Source organism: Protobothrops mucrosquamatus, unplaced genomic scaffold (assembly GCF_001527695.2).
Source record: "Protobothrops mucrosquamatus isolate PMUCROS unplaced genomic scaffold, P.Mucros_1.0 scaffold1309, whole genome shotgun sequence".
NCBI lineage: Eukaryota > Metazoa > Chordata > Lepidosauria > Squamata > Viperidae > Protobothrops > Protobothrops mucrosquamatus.
In genome coordinates this window covers 144,094-157,977 of record NW_015387510.1, presented here as the reverse complement: position 1 = coordinate 157,977, position 13,884 = coordinate 144,094, and the positions used below count along the sequence as shown (strand labels likewise).

At 38.0% G+C, this 13,884-nt stretch overlaps 1 non-coding gene across 1 annotated transcript; it reads right to left on the bottom strand.

Annotated features, from left to right (window-relative positions):
• Positions 1–2,824: 2,824 nt before the first annotated feature.
• Positions 2,825–2,931, bottom strand: LOC114922914. The gene has a single exon (XR_003810524.1). It is a non-coding gene; the product is annotated as a U6 spliceosomal RNA (small nuclear RNA).
• Between the last annotated feature and the right edge of the window lie 10,953 nt (positions 2,932–13,884).

The window sequence follows — 13,884 nt, the reverse complement described above, 5'->3', positions numbered from 1 at the left end:
CTAAGACAAGGGGAAATAAAATAAAATAATACATTAATAATGAATCTCAAGATAATTGCGCATGAAAATATAAACATCTGGCAGTGGACATCTGTTGTTAGAATAATTTCTGGACAATTTCATATCTGTAAAGTTGAAGTAAGATTAAGAGGAAAAAAGAGTAAGGCAAAATGCATAAATGAGTTTTCTGAGTCCATGTATTCAAGCAGAGCATATGGTAGGAGGACCTTACAATTGATTCTTATTTAAAAAACTAAGGCAGGTGGAAAATTCATCCATGATCTATACGATTAAAAAATCCAGATTTTTTTATTCAAAATGTATGGGAATGATGATGATGATGATGACGACTAATTCCTAGAATTTCTTAGCCAGCATGGCTGACTGGGGAATTCTGGAAATTGAAGTCCACATATCTAAAAGTGGCCAAAGTTAAGAAACACTGGTCTGGATAGCTTGATCCTGTGATCCTATGAACAACACAGACTAATTTTCAGACACAAAATTGCTAACATTCTTACTAGGGAATTCTCTGTCTGCACTTGAGAAAACAGTTGAGAATAGAATAAGGAACTCATTGGCACACCAAATCAGGATCAGGATAGTTTTCTTTCAAGATTTGCTTTTCATTGGGAAGAAGATCACCAACTACAGTTATGGATTACACAAGTTTCTAATGGTCTATACAGCAGAGTTCAGTTTGGTTTTAGATCATTGGTTTGGTGAGCTTCTCCATTATCACTTTTAAACTATGAATGTTGGTTTAGCTTGTCATTTGAACCCTACCAATTATGATCAGTTCAAAAAATTGAATTGAATCACACAAAATCTTGATATGATCTATGAGAAATAAATCATTTTGTATTTTTTAGGAATAGCACTGTTGTTGGAAAGATTGTAGTTTGAATCCAGGCTTGGTAATAGAAGCATTATGAATGAATGGTTATTAATTCCTGTCTGTCTATCTTCCTGTCTGCCTTCTCTCTCTCTCTCTCTCTCTCTCTCTCTCTCTCTCTCTCTCTCTCTCTCTCTCTCTATCTATCTATCTATCTATCTATCTAAACAACTGATTTTATTTTCAAATATTTGAATAGAGGAAAATGGATAAAAAATATTGGAGACTTATTTTCTCACACAGAACCTGTGATTAATGAATTAATTTAATGCATTCCATAACTGATCTATGTTTTCAGTTGAGATTATATATTGATACAGAAGCTTCACACTCAAGGCATCGACATTTTGTCAACAGAGAAGAAAATCTAATATCCAGCAAAAGCCACCAAGATTAATCAGTCAGTAATAAAAATCCTCTTAATCAACTAGGAAAGGACAAAGAATGGATAGAATGAATCATATTGTGCAGCAATATGTCAGCAAGCATGGATTCAACGAGAAGGAGAAACAATTCTGGAAGTTTATCTGCATTATAACATAAGATTAGTTTAAAGAAAAAGAAAAATTGGCAACAACATAAAGGAACAATGACCAGTGTTCCTGAAAGTTAATGCATTAAGGGACACCTTACTTTCTTTTAAATTCCAACGAACTTTTGCAAAAGCTTTTACAAAAAAAAAACAAAACCAAAAACAAAACCCACATTAAATCCCTAAAAGTTTCATGCCAGATTCTAGCTAATGGTACTTTTGGCAAACCTGTAATAACTTGGAAACTGCCGACTGCTAAACTGATGTCAAGAAAGCCAAGATTAAATATCTCTTCCTACCGTTCCTCTCCAGGCTGAACACCGATACATTTATTTCTCCAGAGACTTTTGCAAACTGCAAATAGGTGCTACTTTGACAGTTAAAATCATGCAGCAAAATTTACCCAACCCTAATAATCTCATTTAATCATAGCCTGGAGGCACGGATTTATTTTTTAAAAAACATTCTTCTTTTTGTATTGGACAGGGGGAAAGAATAGAATATACAGAAATGGAAATTCAGCGCTATTTTTATATTTATTCTCCTCGAAGATACAAAGACAGGTGTGAGCTAATTTTGATAGGACTCATCACTAGGGAAGTTGCACTGGTTTAAACAAGGATGTATAATTTGCATGAAAAAGGGTCCTTGAAATAAGTTAAGACGAACTTCATGAAACCCAATTAAACGTTCCATCTTTCTGTTATGTAAAACTACAAAACATCTAAAAGAAAGAAAGAAAATCTTCTCACTATCTCTTCCTCTACTATCCTTAATCTCAGTCTTTAATTTTTCATTTATGTCTGCCCAAAACAAAATTTCATTCTGAAGTTGATCAGCCAATTGTTAAGTTTTCACTAGATTTCCCTAATCAAATCTTTAGTGAGCACGGAAGAACTGGAAAAACTCACTATAGCATCTATTTTGAGATTGACTGCAAAATAATCAGAAAAAGGAAAGACTTTACCTGCTCCTATCCAGGGATAGGCAACCTTGGCTCTTTTATGACTCGTGGACTTCAACTGCCAGAATTCCTGAGCCGGCATGGCTCAGCATGGAAACCTCTCCCTTTCTCCTCAGCATGGCTGGCTCAGGAATTCTGGGAGTTGAAGTCCACGAGTCATAAAAGAGCCAAGGTTGCCTACCCCTGATTTCAGTATAAGAACAATCAAAATGCTAAATTGTAATTTAAAACATTTGTATGCTGCTTCCTGTTTTAAGAACAAATCTTGAATTTTTAACATTGCCAAACTGGGATAAATGAAGAAATGTATAGGGAAGAACAGCATTAACTGCATTTAATTTATCGTTTTAATAACATTTAGTTGAAATCAAATTTAGTCCTGTCTCACTCCTTTGCCCTGCATCTCATTTCAGAGTCCTTGGAAAGCTTCTCAAAAGGCAAATTGTTCCACCCGCCAAACCCTACATCATTCTTGTATAGGTGCCAGGCTAATCTGCTCTGTATTGTTCCAATTTTAGCATATAGGCTGCCCAAGCAGGCATAACCTGAGTTTTCCTGTTTTAGCATCAGCCTGATGTCTAGATGCTTGCAATGCTTTGGTAAAAGCATTAAGCTTGGCTGCCCATTTCCACACCTCACTGCAGCCTGTGGTACAAATGCAAGGTAATGTGACTTTGAACTAAGCATGGCTCCTGATGATTACATTGATCAAACCCTGCAGTTTTCTTGGGAGCAGTCGCTGACTTCTTCTAGCATGTGTTCCCACTTGCCATTTCATCCTTCAGCCCTGGGATTCCTGATGATCTTATCCAGGCATTAACTAGGTGAACAAAGCTCCCTATTTTAAAAAACAACAACAAAAAACCCCCCCTAGCAATCATACCCCTAAAGCAGTGCAAATTGTTTGCAATCATTCTGAAGTGTTAGTGTAGGCTGTCTACTGAAGCTAAAATATGTCATTTTATCATTTCCCAACAAAAGCTCTGCGATAAAATAAAACGAAAGTGACCCACTTTCTACATTATGGAAGTACAGAATTCTGCAACCTGTTAGATTATGCAAAGGGACAGAACACAATTTTTCTATTATTCTGCAACAGTGATGAGTTGATAGAGCTTCCTTTCGTTCTGCTATTTGTGAGGGAGGGGCAGAAAAACACACGTTTTGGAACCGTAAACACCCCCCCACCAAAGCATATTTGCCCACATTCCAATTTCAGTCATAGCTGGAAGGGCTAGGAAATTGCTTACATGAAGGAAAGAAAAAAAAAGGGGATACATGTCTAGGAAAACTGTAACCATCTTTTATTCTGTATCGTATCACGGCATATATAGAACCTTATTTGTTTTAAGCAGAATAATAATAATAGTGATTTCTTTGGCTTAGTATGAATAGTGCAATACAGTAGTGCAATTCAACAGTCCAGTCCCGGAGGAGGAGGAGGAGGAGGAGGAGGAGGAGGAGGAGGAGGAGGAGGAAGAGGACACTACTTCTCAATCACCTTTTTTCTTCCTTATGTATCAAACATCTTTTTCAAGATATACTGCATGGAGAAAACTTTTCCATGCATCCAAGTATATATTTCTCACCAGGATCTATATGCATTAGTCTTATATCATCCATGTAAAACATACTTAAAGTTTGGAAAAGCTACACATTTTAGAAATGGTCATTTCTAGCAGCCATGTAAGGATGTTCCAAATACTGAAAGAAAAAAGTGAAAAACACTTCGTTATTAACACTTGCACCATCTCAACTAGAAACTAGTAATTTTAGAACTGTATCTAGGGTAAACAATTTAGAACTGGAAATCCTTAACATGTCTGAAGAACAATGTGATAGCAATCTCTAGTCTGAAGACTCCTTCAATTGGGGGAAGAATGTAGCTCAGTGAGGAAACAAAAACCCCTAAGCTCAGATAATATGGAACATTTCCAAGAGAAGAAAAAAAATCACTGTCTCTTTAAAGGTCCTTTTCTCTCTCATTTCCTGGCAAGTTTTGGATGCCGCTGAACAAAAGGAGAGGGCGTTTTCCAAACCTATAGAATGCATATTAGCCAGAGATCCATCCAGGCCCTAAAAGGAAGGAAGGAAGGAAAGAAGGAAGGAAGGAGACACTTTTACCTCCACCCCATTTTAGAATACAAAGCATTAATTTTTGTGGAAACAGATGAATAGTCTTAGATCCTCATTATCCAAAGTGATTGACAGACGCTTTTTAGTCTTGAACTGATCCTTCTTACATATAAATTATATGTCCTACCACTTTGATCCTTTAAGAGTCAGCAGCACACACTCAGGAAGAGGAGGACACTTAAAAATCCACTGAATTAAAGATGAAAGGGGTATAAACCTGCTCACCTGCATGACTCTTTTCATTTTCATTTTTGCTAAAGATACCAGTGGTTGCAGTCTACTCAGTATTTTTTAGCAGTGAAATCATAGAATCTAAGTAGCAGCTTGAAGAAGATGATCTAGCCCAGGGCAGGAAATCAGTATTACAGCCATCTCAACAGATGGGAATCTAATTCATGCTTAAACATCTTGACTATTGCAATGTACTTACTCTACATTTAGGCAAGAAAAACCAAATGCATAGGTATAGTATAGGTGGTACCTTGCTCAATAGTAGTAACTGTGAGAGGGATCTCAGAGTCCTAGTGGACAATCACTTAAATATGAACCAGCAGTGTGCTGCAGCTGCCAAAAAAGCCAACACAGTGCCAGGCTGCATTAACAGAGGGACAGAATCAAGATCACGTGAAGTGTTAATACCACTTTACAATGCCTAAGCACTGGGGAAGGAAAGAGATGAGAAGCCAAAGGAAGGAAGGAACGGAGGGAGGGAGGAAGGAACGGAGGGAGGGAGGAAGGAACGGAGGGAGGGAGGAAGGAAGGAACGGAGGGAGAAAGGAAGGAAGGAAGGAACGGAGGAAGGAATAGAGGGTGGGAGGGAGGGAGAGAAAAAGGGAGAGAGGAAGGAAGGAACAGGGAGGAAGGAACGGAGGGAGCGAGGGAGGAAGAAAGGGAGAGTGGGAGGGAGGAAGGAAGGAACAGAGGAAGGAAGGAACAGAGGGTGGGAGGGAAGAAGGAAGGAACAGAGGAAGGAAGGAAGGAAGGAAGGAAGGAACAGAGGGAGGAAGGAATGGAGGGTGGGAGGGAAGAAGGAACAGAGGAAGGAAGGAACGGAGGAACAGAGGGAGGAAGGAACGGAGGGTGGGAGGAAAGAAGGATGGAATAGAGGAAGGAAGGAACAGAGGAACAGAGGGAGGAAGGAACAGAGGGTGGGTGGGAGGGAGGAAGGAACAGAGGAAGGAAGGAAGGGAGGGAGGGTGGGACCATGTCCCGGCGCTCGGCCCGGTCCCACCCTCCTCCACCGGAGACCCTCAGATCTGCCCCAGTCCTGCCCAGGCACCCCTGAAGTGAATAATGTCGAGCTGGCCATGCCCACCCAGTAGGCCATGCCCATCCCAGCCATGCCCACCCAGTAGGCCACGCCCATCCCAGCCACACCCACCCAGCCCCTAGGGCAACCACAATGCTGATGCAGCCCTCAATGAAAATGAGTTTGACACCCCTGCTCTAAAACATTCTTCTTAACTCTTGTGATCAGATCTCATGCTAGGAGTCCTTCATCTAAAAATGTAGTGCAGTGGTTAATTATGAACTAGTAATTAAATTAGAAATTCCAAGAGAGAATTCATCTTATATGTGAAGGTTAGTTCTCACACAGTCAGCTGAAAACTGTATGATAGCAGGCTTGGCTGTTACCAAAATAAGACACAGATGGAAATTGATGCTCTGGTGCAAAAGAGAATCTGGCAGTCTTTACATGCTGTGAGAAAGAAAAGCGCAGAAAAAAAATAATCCCGTTTTCACACAGCACTGTCACTAGAATTCTTTTGTTACAGCTTCCCAATTTATTTTTCTGAAATATTTTCAGAAGTTCTCAAATTCCTGTAAGATTGCAGACCAAAATTTGCCTGCAGGTGGCAAACCAAAATTTGCCCGAATGCTATAGACATTCATGTGTTATATTAAAAAAGGAACTACCATTCTTAAAACATGTCTATAGGAAGAACCAGCTTTGAAACATGGGTTTATTCATTACAGTAGCCCTCGACTTATGATTATGATTGAGCTCAAAATTTATGTTGCTAAGCGAAACATCTAAGTGAATTTTGTCCCATTTTGTGACCTTTCTTGCACAGTTGTTAAGCGAATCACTTCAGTTGTTAAGTTAGTAACATGGTTGTTAAGTGATTCTGACTTCCCCATTGATTTTGCTCGTCAGAAGATCGCAAACGGTAGGCACATGATCTCGGGACACTGCAACCGTCATAAACATGAATCAGTTGCCAAGTATTTGAATTTTGATCATGTGATCATGGGGATGCTGCAACAGTTCTAAGTGTGAAAAAACGGTCATAAATCCATTTTTTTCAGTGGCGTAAGTTTGAATGGTCACTAAACAAACTTTTGTAAGTCGAGGACCACTTGCATAAAAGTAATGAGAGAAAAAGATTGCTTTTATGATCTCATCACAATTATAGGTAAACAACTGATGGGCATTTGAATCAAATTATAGTGCCTCTCAGTTGGATACAAAGGTTAAAATAAGCTTTGTTTAAAATACTCATTGCTTTTCAAGTTACAGATCTACTTAAGAAAGTGAAACATTTAAGTGTTTTGAATCTTTCACTGAAAATATGCACTGGAAACTCAGTTAACTCCCAAATAAATACACTTGACCTCACGGAGGTTATTATTAGCATGCTTTATGACAGCATGGGTAAAAAGCTTTAAATTTTGAGAGTACAGCTTTAGCAGTTAGCACTACAGATTTTCCATGTGAAACAATTATTTCTCCTTAACCAGATAAAACAATGGATGCAGAACCACCTCCGTCTCCCAGCAGGAAGAAAAATGCTTTTTCAAACAGATTATACTATCTTTTAATTTAGAGTCAAACAAGTAGCTGTGCTATTTGACTGTTGAAATAACAGCATTAGAGAATGCTGGTGCTAATTCTGCAACTGGGCCACTGTGCTCCACAGGTGGTGAAGACCCAGGAAGGAATCACATGATAGTTGCTATTTATGCATTTCGTGTAAAATGTGGTTTGAGTTCTAGTTTTGGAAGGTTGCCTGCTATATAAAATATAGCCAGCTTAAATATCAGCAAAAAAGAAAAATAAAGGATGCTAATCATGAAAAAAAAAATCCTATAACAGTGAAATATGTTAAGTGAAGGTATAAATGCAGATGTATAAATAATGCTCCTATCTAAAGTAAGATACAACCCAGCTCATCCTACTGAAGGCAGTGACCAGCTGACCTGTGCATTGTGACAGTCCCGTGTTCTTGGTGTTGCTAGTTAATTTTAGAATTTTATATACAGGTGGTCCTCAACTTATGACCACAATTGAACCCAAAGTTTCTGTTGTTAAATGAATGTTGTCCTATTTTACGACCTTTCTTGCCACAATTGTTAAGTGAATCATTGCAGTTGTCAAGTTAGTAACACGGTTGTTAAGTGAATCTGGCTTTCCCAATGACTTTGCTCGCCAGTTGCGAAAAGTGACCCTGGGACACTTCAACCATCATAAATATGAGCCAGTAGCCAAGTGTCCGAATTTTGATCATGTGACCACGGGGATGCTGCAACAAACATGTAAAAAACTATCATGTCACTTTTTTCAGTGCCCAAAAGTGCTTTTCAAAAAGGCAACTAGATTTTCTTGGTTTTTTCCCCCTTGAAAATGCTTCATTTCTCATCCAAGAAGCCTTTTCAGTTTTGAAGAACGAAAAAAAAAGAGAAAACCAAGAAAATTCTATTGTCTTTGGAAATAAAATCTAGGCTCTTGTTACATATAACCTAGAACAATTCACTCCCAAATATTTCCATGATAACAACAAACAAACTCAGAAGTGTAATTTATGAATGAGTTCAATACTTAAGGAAACACAATATACTTCTTCCTCACAGATCTACTTAAAGTTGTGTGAATGTTTAAATGTGAATAATCTTTCACCAAGGTCCCTTTTGTGAAAATCTTAGTAAACAGACACACAATATCTCATCAGATGCATGGATATGTATATATATATATATAAAAGAGATAACAAGTATATAGGAAATTCCATTTGACAAAAATATTTCTCCTGTTGGACAAACATTTCAAATACTCCCAACCTATCTTAGTTCTTTCACATCTAGTGGAAAATGTAAACATTAGTGAGCAATTTTTGAAATATCCCTATTACCTGTAATTTTTATCCTGAAGGCTGTTCTATTAGAGCTGAACAGAAGTAGAAACCTATACGAGATCTCAAATCTTGTATATTGTGTGACTTTGGGACAAAAAAAAAAGAATCAAATTTGGCTGCAGACAGAAACACATTGCTGAGATCTCAAGCCCACTAAATTTTTAACATGTGTTTGCAAAAAATGTATTTCCAAATATTCTATATCACTTACTACTGATTCTTCTTAATTGTTTGCCTTAGATTTTAAATCACGTGAACTGGAATTCGGTTATATATATAAGTTACTGAATTTTTATTGGAATTTTTACCTGAAATAGCTTACAGTTGAATATGAGCGGAAATCAAATCCCCCCCCCTCAAATTACTGATTTAACTTCCTAATGTCATGTGCATACAGTCTCAATAAAATACTCTCATCTAATGAATTTAACAGTTATTTACTTGAGGTAGTTTTTCTGGAAGGATTTGAGTTCCTACCCTTGTGGTACTTACTGTAAAATACAAAGACTATCAAGGCTGCCCTGGCAGGTATAAAACATTTATTGTAATATAATGCTAAAGAGCTAACTTTCAATTCCCTTCTTACAATCTAAAATACATTAATTATCAAGCATCAGTGTTTATAGATACAACAGCCAGCGAAGTATACAGAAGGGTGGATCAATTCATGATGCTACACTTATAAAAACTACGTATGCTTCCTTACAAAGGATTCTTTCTGCAACACAGCAGAATTTTCTCCTTCATCTTTAACATTGGTTGATTGAATAGTCATGAAGGTTTTATGTTTTATTTACATTAAACCTTAAATCTGTGGAATTGTTAACATACGGAAGTATCTCAGTTATTCTGCTGAGTGTTCATGGTAAGTCATCTGTAATTCTTTTCTCATAGCTGTAGACAAACTGTTGGGGTAAAGTAATTTGCATATTATTAATAATAATTTGCATTAACCCACATATGAGATGCATTTAGGTAGCATAACACTACTTTCTGTTTCTGGGGCAATGGAATTCTAAAATACCAAAAATAGTTATATCTGTAGAATGAATAAAGTTATGTAACATATTATTATAAAAACTTCTTTTGCTGACTGGAAGAGAAAACTTGTTTCAAAATTAATTGTGATCAATTCTTTAAGCCTTCTACTGCAGCAACAGTAAGTAGAGGATTACCAGATACTCCCTTTGTCCCGACAATTCTCTGTCTAACCTGACATTAATTTAAATTTTAAAATAACCATGGAAAACTGGCACATTGCAATGAGCAATTGTAAGCTAACTTGTAGCATTATTATCTTCAGAAATCTCCTAGGCAATTTTAGCAAGTTTGAATGAATAGGTTTTGCAGCTCTATGCCTTGTTTTCAAATGAGGAAGGAAGGAAGGAAGGAAGGAAGGAAGGAAGGAAGGAAGGAAGGAAGGAAGGATGTCTACAAGGTTAAGTACAGAAGTGGTGGTGGTAGGGACCATCCAGGGAAGCTAGAGAAGATGCTGGGACCACAATCTTTCCAGTTTGTTTTTGACAATCAACCACTGCAAGTCTTTTTTGAGTGTGCCTTTGACCTGCTTCCAAAATTTCATTTCTACCACTAGCCCACAAATATTACTTTCTTCTGTATTGGAGTACTGGAACTTGTTGGTTCATTATTTCTGCTGCAAATTACTTGATTTAAGAGAAGCCAAGTGTGATAAGGTTTGATTTCGCCTGTGCAACCTCGTTCTACAGTATGTTGACCATTATTCCTGTCATATAAATGGCGGAGTCATGATAGCAATTTTTAGGATTGGTACTCAAAGAAGCAATATGTATTGATTCACAAAATTCTATAATCGATGGAAGATATTCATCTCTGACCCTTTTTCTTAATCATTGGGGCTGTATGTCAATAGCCTTATAATTACCAATAATTTCTTTTCCAATATTGATGGTAAGACTGTGTATCAGGCTTTTAACACCTCAGAAGTCTTCTCCTGTTCATCTTAGACTGCTCCATCAGCCTTCTCAGGACATCAGCTAGAACAGGGGTCCCCAATCCTCGGGCTGTGGCCCATTTGGAAACCAGGCCACGCAAGCAGTTGGCAAGTGCTCGAACGCATGCAGCTCCACTTGCACGAGCTTTGTGGCTGACCGCACTCGCTCACTGCTTGCGGGGAACCATCCCCTCTCCCCCCATCCGCCAGTCCGCAAAGCCAGAAAGACTGGAGACTACTGAGGTAGTAGATGTCAGACATGCCAAGCCATAACACTTAAGGCAACCCAGATAGATTCTGCCTGCCTAAAATAGACTAAGAATCCCTAATCCTCAGGAAATCAAGTGGAGGGAGTACTCAATCCGTGCTTCTCAGTAACAGCTCCTTTGCTTTGGAATAGCCTGTCCCTTCTGCCATCGTTTCAGAAAGCAATTAAAACCAAGCTTTTCCAGTGGGTCTTCAAGGCAGAAGGGACAATAGTACAGAAGCAGCTCAGGGAGATAATTGTTTTATTTAATTTGAAGGCCCCTGCTATGCTGTACTTATGAATATCTTTTAGTGTGGTCTAGGCAATGTATGTGGCAGGTTTTACCAGAAGATTTTTCAAATTTACCAGAATTGTAGGAGGAGACAGTATATGCAAATAAATAAATAAATTCTGCCTGCTGAAGTTGATGGAAACAGCCTTGCTTGCACTCCTATACCTTACTTCATACCAGAAGCATCTGTCACACATTTTATTAGCTTTCAGGCTTTTTTCCACAATGATTAAGTGGTGCATGCTTCCAGCTATAAACAAATGGCCCTATTTGTAATCAATTCTAATTTATTCACAGTTTAATTGAAATATCCCTCCTTTTTACCACCCGTAGCTGAGAAAACATACCCAACCTCATCTATCATCCAGGTGTAAACACGGAAATGCTGTGTTGGCACTTCACCATGTTCTTGTAATTTCCATTTACAAGATTGTACAATCCTCCTCCTGCTCCTCCTCTTCTCTTTCCTCTTCCAAACTTCTTGAAATTCCTGATTCTTTACTATTCCACCCATTACAAACAGATGGCAAGAGTTCAGCTCAATTTGTTAAGACATAACTTACATATTTCCAGGTATTTAACGTTTTCCTCTTCTCACTTCACTGAAAATATTACCACAAATTTAAGAAACTACTCCTCCCCCTCCTCAAATATTGTCTGAGTCATTTCTAAACTAACTTGAACATTGATTTTTTAAAAAAGGATTTCCAGTCATTTTGTTCCAAAATAACCATCATAGAGAGTATTTCTTTTATTCAAAATCAAAGACAGATCTCCAGCAAATAAAGAAAAATCCTTTTGCACTAAATAAGCAGATCCATGAACAATCTATTATGGTAGTCTTCCAAATGTGTAAATGTGGGATTCATTTTTAAACCACAGCACTCTTGAATTTTATCAGTCTAATCCTTTCCATTCGAAACACACATAAAGGACATACGTACTATACGAAATTAAGGGAAATTACACTGAAAATCCTGATCAATGATTGAAAGCTGGTTTCAAAGCTGGTCCTACTTCCAATGAACTGTTTCCTTTTTTTAGTTTACTTGCCACAGAATGTCCATATTTTGTAGAATATCTCTAATGGAGCTCCACATACTGAGAATATCTAACTATAAGAAGGTCTACTGCGTGGAACAGAACAGAACAGAACAGAACTGAATAGAGCTGGAAGGGACCTTGGAGGTCTTCTAGTCCAGCCCCCTGCTCAAGCAGGAGAACCTATACTATCTACCCTTTTGGGTTTTTTTAAGGAAAACATCATAATCCACCAGCCAGAGCCTACACTATGTAAAGTTGTCTAATATTAAAGAATGATGTACTTCTAAATATAGTGACTTTTGCCAGCCAGCTGCCCAATGTGGCAGTACTGTACAATACATCCTGTAATGTCAATATCTTTACTACAAATCTGCAAGTCTCACTGAAAAACACTCTTTTACCAACAAAGCATCTGAAGTCATTAAACATTCAACAGCTGAAGTTATTAAATACTGCAGGGCAAAGGACAAGTAAAAGTAGACATTCTGAAGAGCAGAGCATGATTCCTGGTGAACACAGCCATCCCGCGTTCTTGACCACACTAACAACACTATCTTCATTTATTTTATTATTAAAGTTGTATACTTCCCATCTCCCTACCAAGTGACTCTACCAAGTGGTATCTTCTCCCAGTCTGTTCCCCCCCCCCCCCAATTTCCTAATCCAGCATAAAACAAAGGAATTTCCTGAAGAAAACCCAGCCAACTACCAATCAGGCATGATTCTGCTTAGCTTACCAAACCAAATGAAAAACTTGGCCCTTTTATGACTTGTGGACTTCAACTCCCAGAATTCCTCTGCCAAGTCCACAAGTCATAAAAGGGCCCAGTTTGAAGACCCCTGCTATAAAATCTTAAGATTCCCTGGTTAACTAATTTGCAGATAGGAACGGCTTACATCAAGAGTCCAGAAATACTACAGAGAAAGAGTGAATAGAACCCAAACCAAACCCCTTATTTTGTGCCACACAGTATCTTGATGGCTTCTTTTCCATAAAGCATCTTGACTTTTAAATAAGCTTTCAAATCACACTTGGCAACGAAGCAAAAAGTGAGAACTAGGTTTTGTAGGAAAGTCAAGAACTCAGCTCTATGACAGGGCCATAACTGTCAAGGAATGTTTCTGAGGCCTAATTGGGCTCTCATACCATGACCATTAAATTGGTTGTCTGGATTCATGTTCAATGTCATTTAGGGATCATTTTAAACTCCCACTCCACACCATTGGTAGAAATTTCAAGCTACTTTCCAGTTGGGCTCTAGTTCTCACCAACAGGAGAAAAAAAAAGTTTAGAAGGTGCAAATACATAATTGGAAAACTTTTTCCCCTCCTTAAAGGGCTAATTGATTTCACAGGTGTTTAATTATCATTTGCTGTGAGATAATACCTTGTAGTGCCATAAAAAATGGATTTAATTTTCGAGTACTTGCAGAATCATTGCCAAAGCCAAGTTAGAGCTAAAGCAAGATAATTATTCTATAAATCAAACACACTGCCTCCTTTCTTTGAATTTTTTAATACTAGGCTATAATGATATCTGATGACCTTGCAACTAACATAAAAAGGATTTTTGTGCCAAGCGCTGAGAGACAGGCATGGGAGAATTTCTCTTTATCCAGTTCATTAGTGTTAGATTAGCCAACCGTAGCTTGTTTGATGCAGACAACCC